The sequence below is a fragment of the Nilaparvata lugens genome, chromosome X (genome assembly GCF_014356525.2).
Source record: "Nilaparvata lugens isolate BPH chromosome X, ASM1435652v1, whole genome shotgun sequence".
Taxonomy (NCBI): domain Eukaryota; kingdom Metazoa; phylum Arthropoda; class Insecta; order Hemiptera; family Delphacidae; genus Nilaparvata; species Nilaparvata lugens.
The window spans coordinates 47132441-47144028 of NC_052518.1; positions in this window are offsets into that span (position 1 = coordinate 47132441).

Sequence of the window (11588 nt, forward strand, 5' to 3'; positions counted from 1 at the left end):
CAAACTGGAGGCGGCTCTCGCCAGGGTGGACGAGCTGTCAGGTGAGGTGAAGCTACTCAAGGGCCATTCACGCATCTACAACAAAACTATGATGACCGTCTGGACGATTTGGCACAATACAGACCAGAGGAGAAAACGTCCGTATTTCGGGGCTTCCTGAGACCGACGGTGGGGATATGTCCGTGGACGCTGTGGCAGCCCTAATAAATGATAAGCTTAGTTTATCAATCGTGCCAGCTGACATTGACCGATGTCATCGCGTAGGACGGAGATCGACGCACGCTGATGTTGTGACTACTGGTGCGCGACCTAGGCCTCGATAGCTACTAGTCAAGTTCATCAGCTATCAGGTCCGTCACGCTGACATCTCGAATAGGCGTAAATTGAAAGGAACCGGCATCGTCATACATGAGGATCTCACTCAAAAAAGACGCTGGTTGTTGAAAAGCATCGCTGATAGATTAGGTTTTAAGAATGTGTGGTCAAGAGTGATGGAAGAGTGACTTGGAGGGAAAATGAGAGGATTATGTCACAGTTGTCTCCCAAATATGCTGAAAACACTAACGCCTTGCGCCCTTGCCTCACACTTTGGGGAGCCCTGCTAAGTCAACAAGCTCAATATAGTTTCTCAGGCTTTATTGCTGAGTTTTTGCATTTTTGAAGCTACGATAATGTTCTTACCATTGCAAGGTTATTAATGTCATTATTTTTTTTATTTATTATTTTTTTAATAAGCTGGTTTATTTTTGCCTTTTTTTAAAGAATTGTTGCTTTTAGTTGACTGTAGTCTAATATCCCTTTTCTTATCACACGTATTTACTATTTTGTAATATTTTGTTACTATAATACGTACAATATTTACTATTTTGTTGAACTTTCTGAAAAGAAAAATTATATATACATATATATTTTATCCAAACTGAGCTTCAAAACTTCAACCTGTCCGTATTCACCAGTCAAGCCTATAATTTATCTGAGAACTCTGATATGGCCTACTTTCCCAAACTAGTCCTCTTTATATATTTTCTTATTGAATTGATATTATATTTATTATTATTCTGATATTCCAGTAACCTCTTTCTAGTTCATTTCAGCGATGCCTCCAATCACCAAGTTCAATTTGTTTTATGATTCTATTTTTATCTTAATTCGACTTTATGTCAATTTATTTCTACAATTTGTAGCAATATTATACTATTTACTAAATGTGCAAGATTGGGAGCTCCAGTAAACCTCGTCAAGCTTCTACTAAAGTACTCATTTTCAAAGCAATTACTTAACCTTATTTATACTTGACTAATATAATATTACATTATACTTTTTTCTTTACATGGTTATTGTCAATAATTTCGAAGAGGAACTTTCCAGAGAGTGTTATGATACTATTTTGGTTGAGGATATTACTACTTTTGATCCTCACGGACAAACATGCATAAGAACTTTGAATGACTTAAATATAATACAGATGAATATTCGCAGTTTGAATTTCGACCAATTTATTTACATGATTCAAAATTTTAAGACAATTATTGTAAGACATATAATTGTACTAACGGAGACATGGAAAACAGATGAACTTTTTTTTAATTTCTCTATAAATGGATATTCAGCTATCAATAAGGCTAGTAATTTGAATAAATGCGACGGAATTTGTGTATTCGTTAGAGTAGCTGAATGTGAATATAATCAATTATAACATAGCAGAGTCAAATAGTTTGATACTAAATATATTACATCCCTTTCAAAATATAGATATAACTATATTTGCAATATACAGATCCCCATCATCGGACCTAGAACTGTTCCTAACTGATCTTAATCATTCCTTAGAACATTTCAGAGAACATAAAAACTCTATATTTCTCGGCGACCTAAATATAAATTTAAACTCTAACAACAAAACTACAGCTGATTACTTCAACTGTATGTCCTCAAATGGGTTCAAATCTTACATTAACAAAGATACCAGAGTACAGCTCAATTCAAGTACATATATTGATCACATCTTCCTGAAAACCTGCGAATTGAAGGATAATGATATTCAAGGCATCATTTTCAAGACAAATGTTACCGATCACTACTCTACTTGTTTACATATGCGCTCACCTAAGCCAACACCCAATAATATAGTCCCAAATCACCGATTTTTAATAAATTTTGAAACATTATCCAAGAAGTTGGAATCAGAACTCTGGATGGATAACCCTACTACGGATGCAAACAAAGCCACCGATATTTTCATAGAAAAATTGCTAAACTTGATTGAAAACTCTTCTAGTAAACGGGCCATACCACACAAGCTGGAGCCATTGAAAAGTTGGATCACAAAGGGTTTGATAAATTCCATTCGCCATAGAGACAAATTGCATAAAATGCTCATAAAACAACCGTTTAATTCTGAATTAAAAATAGAATATAAAAATTACAGGAACCTACTAAATAAACTCATAAAACAATGTAAGTTTAGGTTCTATGAAAATAAAATTATAATATTATATTATTATTTCTTAGTAATAGCAAAAAAACGTGGAACTGCATCAATGAGATGATAGGCAACAATCAGAAATCACCAGCCCCAAAAATTGATCCAGACATTCTCAATAATCATTTTGCCAACGTGGGTAGAGTATATGCTGAAAAGCTGAGGTCCACAAACAGTAACAATCATGCGCCAACTTTACCCAGGCAAACCACAGACACCCATATTAACTCACCACACTCATTCTTCCTCTATCCAACAGATGAGAATGAAATTTCAAACTGTATTGCTTCTCTAAAGAATAGTGCAGCCCCAGGTATAGATAAAATAGCAAACCAAACTATTAAAAGAATTTCTCACTTAATTTCTAAGCCTTTAGCTGTAATTATAAACAAGTGCTACACTGAAGGTGTATTCCCAAACCACTTCAAGATATATTCAATTGTATCACTATTCAAATCAGGTGATCACAATGATCCCTCAAATTACCGCCCAATAAGTCTTCTAAGTGTTTTTTCTAAAATCATGGAAAGAGTAATAATGAGTCGCCTTATAAATTACCTGAATCTCCATAAAATTCTTCATGATAATCAATATGGTTTCCAAGAGGGGAAATGTATAGAGGATGCAATTTTAAAATTAATTAATATAATTTATAAAAATTTAAATACTAGAAAAAACCTTGACTGTATTTATTGATCTCAGTGAAGCTTTTGACACCATACCGCATAAAAGATTGTTTGAGAAATTACAGTATTTGGGCATAAGAGGTATTCCTCTAAAATTGTTCACTGATTACCTGAAAGATCGTACTCAACACCTAACCCTGGATAATAGAACAAGTACTGCCATGTTATCTAATTATGGTTTGCCACAAGGCACAGTACTATCTCCAATTCTATTTATTTTGTACATGAATGATATTGCTGAAAATTGATATTGAAAATAGTGATATTATTTCCTATGCGGATGACACCACTATAATATTTACTGCTGATTCGTGGGAAGACATGTAAAGCATCAGTGAAAAAGGCCTCAAGAAACTAAAATCATATTTAGATGACCATACCCTGACCCTTAATTCGAAAAAAGTATCTATCTTACATTCTCTCCAAATAAGACTGGTCTCCCAAATAATTTGAATGAGCTGAGAATTCACTCATGCGGGGGCAGTTCTGTCTGTGATTGTCCAATAATAAAATCGGTTACAAACACTATAGTGAGGTCCACGTTATAATGGCAGTGAAGAAACATAGGAGAAAAACGTTGCTAAGTCTCTCCATTTTGCCAATGAGTGTACAGTAACAGCTGTTACTCAATTCATCCCATTAAATTTGATCCTATAATAATGATCAATTCCTTGATAAAATAATCAATTTTATGTCAAATTAATCAAGAAAATATATTTTTTCATAATTTGATTAGAAAATTTGCTTTCATAACTGAGATCAGATTTTTATTTTTATACAAACCTGAAATGGCGGCTAATTTAAAAAGCTGTGATACAACAATCTGAATTTCAAAACAGCATAAATCAAGTTATTTGGTAGGTATTCTATTCCAATTTCTTTTAAAAATAATAGAAAAATAGAAATCCTATTCAAAATAAGTAATTTCAATGGAAATAATTCTGAAATAACCTTTCAATATTATTTCAGTAGGTATAGGTAACCTTACGTGTAGGCTAACTGAAGCATGGATGAAGTCTAGGATGGTTAGTTATCAACTTTTAAAATGTCATTTCAGGTATTCTAATTTGTGTTTCTCATACGGAAATGTCTAAAAATTATTTCATTGTTTCAAAAACACATTTTAAATCAATTATACGACTCATGTACTCAAATATTTTGATAGAATGAAGAAAAAAATGGCGGCTGAGAATTGTTTGTTTACTTTTGTACAGTCACTGTCAAAAGTAAAAATAAAATATTCTGGCAAACGGACAACATTGCAAAGCGAGAGAGAGATAGCGCTATCTGTTTGTTGTATGATAGAAAAGGACAGCAACAGTATTGTCAATCGTACACTGCCAATATAACGTGGACCTCACTATAGATTTCTGGGTGTCCTTCTGGATTGTCATTTAAAATGGGATGTACAAATTATGAGCTAATGCCGTAGGTCAAGATACCTAATTCACAATTTCTATAATATTGATATGCTAAAAAATAAGGAAATCGCCCGTCTGGTATACTTTGCCTATGGACAATCAGTATTGCAATATGGAATAATTGCCTGGGGGGGGGGGGTGCCAGAAACCTTAATTTCAATAAATTATTCGTTGTTCAAAAGTTTTTAATTAGGGCTATTTCATTCAAACCTAGACGTTACCCCAGTAACGATCTTTTTATTGATTTCAATGTTTTAACGCTAAGACAGTTGTACACCAAAAGCCTTCTTCACTTTATACTGAAAAATAAGAATAATTTCAACCTGCGTGAGCCCATATACCACTTAAGACCTTCTAGCATAATCTACGATAATGATCTGACCGTGCTTGATGTATGTCGTCGACAATTCATTTATGTATCAAATAAATTGATTAACAGTCTTCCTCGAGACTTCCTGAATATTGAAATGAATATCGGAAAAGGGAAAATTTGGATAAATATATACTTGAATATAAGCTTAACGAACTCCTGTTTCAATAATCTCCCTAGTTTTGAATCAAAAGATCTTGAGTTACTTGCTCACGATTTAAAACAGTTTGCACCTATTTGATTGCTTCAGTAACTTATCATCAATTGTTTTGTTTGTTCTGTTGGTTTAGTTTCATAGTACTCCTTTTCATTTTTCTTTTTTTTTCATTTAACTTGTTCATAGTATCATAGTAGTACCGTAGTGTAAATAAATATAATTACAGTCATCGTTGGTAATTGCAAAACCATTAGGTTACATAAGCATAACTATTAAATAGTTAAGTGAACTTTGTTTTTCAACTAGTCTAATGCTTGTTTTATTCATTATCTTGCTTTCTTCTCTATATACTCTCTTTCATCTCATCTCTGGAAAGTTTCCACTTTTATTTTCTTAGGTACCTACGTTAGTTATAATTATTAACTCGTTTGTAATTTTCTCTGAGTCTTTGATCTTTTTTTAATAATCTACCTGCGCACAGGTTTTAAACCTATGCAGGTATCATTTTTCCTCAAATATTACCCGTAATTATTTATAATAGACATATTACTCGGGGGAGTTGCTAATCTCCTACCGGGCGCCTCCACAGGTGGCGGATAGTGGAATGCTCACCAGATATGGTGGGTACCGGGGAAATAAAATACCCGGGGCGGACCAAAATTAGCGAACCAGGGCACGACGGTTCCATATGTCAGTGGCGGTTTCCCGACAGCGTCTGTTTCACATGTTAGTGGCGGCTGATAACTACCCTCTGCGGTTAACAACCGTGGTTGTAACTCGGAGTAGTCCCTACTCCACACAAGGTTGACAACCTTTGAAAGTCAGATATGGAAAGGTCTTATAGGAAAAATGTTCCACCGTCCTGTGCTACACGACAGGAGAAGGCTACATCGGATTCGGTGGGTGGCCAACTACAAGACAAAAACGTATCGCAACATTCAAAGTCACTCATGTCTGTCCGAACACGAAAGGAAAAGATCAAGTATAAACAAATAAACTACATTGCAACTCATAACGTTAACTCTCTACTGAAGACAGGGAGACTAAAGAATCTGACGGATGAATTCGATAAGCAGAACATTATTATAGCAGGATTACAGGAAATGAGAAACACTAAGGAGCAACCATTTGAATCTCAAGGATATAGAATTTATAATGGAAAACCTGGACAAAAAGTCATTAAACAATGCCCACAGTTTGGAACCGGTTTTGTAGTGAGTTTGAAAATAATAGATTCTATAATGGACTTCACAGCTCAATCATCAAGAATAGCAACTCTGACTCTAAAAACAACAAACAAAGTGTACACTATTATTAATGCACATGCACCAACTAATGTAAAAAACTCTATAGTAAGGAGTGTACAGGAGGTGGAAGACTTTTGGGAATTGTTAGATCAGACAATAAACCAAATAAATAAGAACTATGTCAAGATCTTGATTGGAGATTTCAACGCTCAGTTGGGTAGAGAAAGGAAGTATCGAGATGTAATAGGAAAATGGGCTCCACAGAAACACACAAACAGAAACGGTCAAAGGCTTGTGGAGCTGTGCAGAACTCACAGTCTTATTTCCAAATCAACCTATTTTAAAAGAAAACCGAATAAACTCAAAACTTGGAAACACCCGGATTGGAAGAGGGGAGAATGGCAGCTGGACCATGTGTGTATGGATAAGACCTTTCATAAAGAGATACATAATGTAAAGGTTCTGCGAGGAACGGACACTGGTTCAGACCATTATCTGATTAAAATCAAAATAAAATTCACTCCACTCAAAAATTGCAAGCAGAGGACATTTAAAGAAAAAATAACTTATGACCCACAAAAATTAATTAGAAACGGAGAATACCAAGAAATGACAAAAGCAACAAAATTGACAGACAACCTTGAAGAATTACTACCAATTTTGAAACAACATGCAGAAGAAATAGCCCCATTAAGTCCACGTAAGAAACACACCTGGTGGAATGCAGATTGTGACCAAATGCTTGAAGAGAGACATCAAGCCTGGCTAAGATTTCAAAATAAGAAGACAGAAGATAATTTTATCAATCTAAAAAATGCCAGGAAAAAATGTTCCCAGCTCATCAGGAGGACCAAGAGACAGTATACAAAAGATTTGATTAACTCCATCGAGAAAGATTATCACAAAAGGAATTCAAGAGACTATTATAAGACATTCAGTAGGCAGCTACATAAATACGATCCTCCTACATTGATACTGAAGGATAAAAATGGAAAAGTGGCACATAATAATAAGGAAAACGCAGAAATAATGGCGGAAGCATTTCATAAGCTCTTAAACTGTGAGGAACCAAAGAGCCTCCTGCAGATCAACACAAACACCCCGATAAAAACAAAAGCTGAGAACATAAACCCACCGACCTTTCAAGAAGTGGAGAGAGCAATAAATGAAATGAGAAACTACAAAGCGTGTGGAGAAAATCAAGTAAGTGCGGAAATATGGAAGCATGCTAGTGTTTCAACGCGAACCTCTCTACATATGGCACTCACAAAGATCTGGATTACTGAAACACTCCCAGAACAATGGACTGAAGCAGTAATCAATCCGCTACACAAAAAAGGGGACAAGAGCAACCCAGACAACTATCGAGGAATTTCTCTCCTTGACTGCACCTACAAAATTTTTTCAAAGATCATATATAACAGGATTAAAGTTCAACTGGATGAGGAACTTGGTGAATATCAAGGTGGCTTCAGACCATGGAGAAGCTGTTCAAAACAAATAATCACGCTCAAACTAATCATGGCGTACTACAGAAGACGAAATAAGCCTCTTTCAATTGCATTCATAGATTTTAAAAAAGCATACGACTGCATCCACAGAAGATCAATGTTAAAAATTTTGAGACACTTAGGACTCCATCCAAAACTTATAAAAATGATAGAGCTAACACTGACGAATACAACGTCCAAGATCAAATTCAGAGGGGAACTGTCCAGATCTTTTGTAGTAGAAACAGGTTTGAGGCAAGGAGATGGCCTGTCGCCACTGTTGTTCAATTGTGCCCTGGAATATATAATGAGAGAATGGTATAAGATTAATCCAAAAAATATCAAAGTTGGAACTTCTAGAGATAATATAAATTTGAACTGCTTGGGATTTGCTGATGACCTTGCACTGCTTGCTAACAATATTCAAGAAACAAAGAAACAAATAAATACACTACAGACTATTTCTCAGAAGATTGGCCTTAAAATATCTTTTGAAAAAACAGAACTCATGCTAACTGATCCACCTCTTGCAAAGAAAATCCGTATAGGAGATCAAGAAATAAAGATTGTAGACAGTTTCAAATATCTAGGTGAAATCATAACCTACAATCTCAATGAGAATCGAACGTGTGACAGTAGACTGAATAAGTTGAGAAGAGCACAGTATGCCACAAAGAACACTTACAACAAGAAATCACAAAATTGAAGCATTACAAGACAGTCACTCAACCGGTAATAACTTACGCAAGTGAAACCATCTTTAAAACTACCAAAACCATCGCAATAGACAAATTACTAAAAATCGAAAGAAGAATCATCAGAACCTGTATTAACAAGAACTATCAAGTAGATGGACACTGGAGATTAGCTTCCAACGAAACTGTTTACAAAGAAATTGAACCTGTCACAAGTACAATAAAAAAAAAGCGAATATCTTTCTTCGGTCACCTGATGAGAGCTTCGGAGGACAGACTAAGCAGAGGAATTATTGAAAAGTTGTGGAAAAGTAAAACAAATATAAAATGGATTGACGAACTCAAGGAGGATATGAGAGAGTTGAATATAACATTCGAAGATTTGAAGAACAAGTCGGACAACATCAGAATCCTGAAGGACAAACAGACCAGACTGCAGATCAAAGTCAGACACAGAATGGGAAGAGTGATTTCGGACGAGGAAAGGAAATTAATTTCTGAACGAATGAAGAAATACTGGGCTGAGAGAGGACGGAGTAAAGGTGGAAGATACTGACTACAGTGGTCCAATGAAGGCCATAAAATTATAATAATAATAATAATAGACATATTAATTATTCTAGCAGCAATGTTACTTTATTTTTATAAACTATGAATATATAGCTACATTTAGCATTAACTTGCAATATGCATGCTAATGCAATAAGTAAGTTCCCTTATTGTTTTTAGTTTTCTTTGTTTGTAATGTTTTTTTTTGGAAAATAAAGTTCATTTTCATTTTCATAAGCCCTATCAACAGACATGAGTCTCATTCCTGGGGAACTAATGGGGGGTCCACCCCATCCTTGAGAAATGGACTTTGTAACCTCCTTCTCGTGCATGAGGTAGGTAGCTAGTAGGTAGTGCAGTTTATAAAAATAACACATAGTCGAGCTATTTCATCTATTTTTTGAACGACTACAGTTCAAAACAGTTTTTTTGACGAGTTTTAAAAAAATAATCGAATTTCACAATTTACACAAAGGAAAAAGTACTTTGAAAACAATTATATATATACAGTAGGTAGTCTGATCGTAGTTTCAAATATGTTGCCGCCAATCGTCATTATGTTATTCCCCTAAATTATTATCGTTTAATGTTACAGTTCAATGAGCAAGGAAAGTTGTGTGAGTGTACCACACCAGATTTTTCTATTGGTCAATACTATAGCCTTCTAGTCTGAAGACTAATGATCTAATTTTTAGTTTTTTTACTATCCTAAAATACTAATTGAAAAATTGAACAGTGAATTTCTCATTGGAAACTCTTACCGCTATTGTTTAATTAATATGTACACTCTTATTGACTGCACTATAGAAGCTAGATTCACTCAACCACTGCTCTGCTCTTTGGACACTACTTGATCAAACACTTCACTAGTTCAAACACGGTTTCCTCCTTTTGAGCCTCCGCACCAACCCTCCATTGTCTAGCAGCTGGATCGCCTCGACGTTGTCATGTTGGTGCAGTCGCACCTCGTGCTTCTCCGCATGCCTCTGGGTCTTGGTGGACACCAGGTCAACGTGCAGGTCTCTATGAAGATCGCTGTTCCTGGCATACCAAGGAGCTTCCACAATGTTCCTCAGTACCTTGTTTTGGAATCGTTGAATGATATTGATGTTGCTGTCTTTGGTACACCTCCAAAGTTGTATACCATACGTCCATACTGGCTATAATATCTATTTGTACAGAAGTACTTTGTTTCAGATTGAAAGGGTAGAGTTTCTTCCGATCAGCCAATACAGCTACTTAAATTTAATTCCAAGCTCTTCTCTCTTCTTCTTGATATGGGCCTTCTGGCGAAGCTTTGCGTCTAAGGTCATACCTAGATACTACTTGGCATCATTAACATATGGTAAAACTTGGTTGTTGTTAGTGATTGGTATGAGCAGGTCCTTCCTATTGATGAAATTGATGTGAATGGACTTTGCTTCATTCAATTTTATTCTCCACTTTCTAGTCCAATCTTTGATTCTGTTTATGAATCTCTGTAGTTTTTCTGTTGCAATCTGAATATCACTCTACGTATATTATGGCTGTATCATCTGCAAATGTTACTGTAGTATTCTCATCAAGGCTGGGAATATCGTTGGTATAGAGTAGGTATAAAGTAACTGGTCCTTCAAATCAGAATATGAACTTTTTCATGCCTGACCCTAAAGTATCTGTCAGTCAGATAGGATTGTAATATATCTGTAATTGCTTTGATAGCACTTTTTCAGTTTGCCAGTTTGAAAAGAGGGCCTTCATGTCATGCTTTATATAAAGCTAGCCCTATATCAAGGAAAGCTGGTGAACTAACATTTTTCTTTTCTATGCACTTCGCTATTACATTTTCAATCCTATGCACTTGATCTATTGTAGAGTGTTTCACTCTGAAGCTAAATTGGTGACTTGGAATTATGAGCTGTCTCTCAATTATTGGTTTTAGCCTACTCAGTAAAATCCTTTCTAACAACTTGGATAGGACAGGTAACAATGATATTGGCCTATATGATGATACTTTATGTGGCTCTTTACCTGGCTTCAGTAGCATTATGACCTCTGCTACTTTCCATATTTATGGTACGAATTTTAGTCTGAAGAAGCATTCAAAATGTTAGTTAATTTCACTTTTGCTTTTCTTGGTAGGTGCTTGAGGACTAAGCCAGTTATTATGTCAAATCTTGAGGTGTTTTTGTTATTCAGATTTCTTATTTATCTTCTCATCTCTTCTACTGTGACACGCATTATTTCTTGATTCGGCTGTAAGCTCCTCTGCTTCTCAAGTTTCTCTTCAGCTGTGTTGTTTGGGTGAAAAACATTTACAAGATGGTCCGCAAATGTCTGAGCCTTTTTATCACAATTCCTTGCCCATTGTCTGTCCTGCTTTCTAAGAGGAGGAGATTGTTGGATGTTTTTTTTGTTATTTTATAGCTGCTTCCCAGAGTGAGTAGTCCGTACTGTATTCTGCTGTTAAGTTTCTCACGTAACTATTGATTGATTCATTCTTGTTACATTG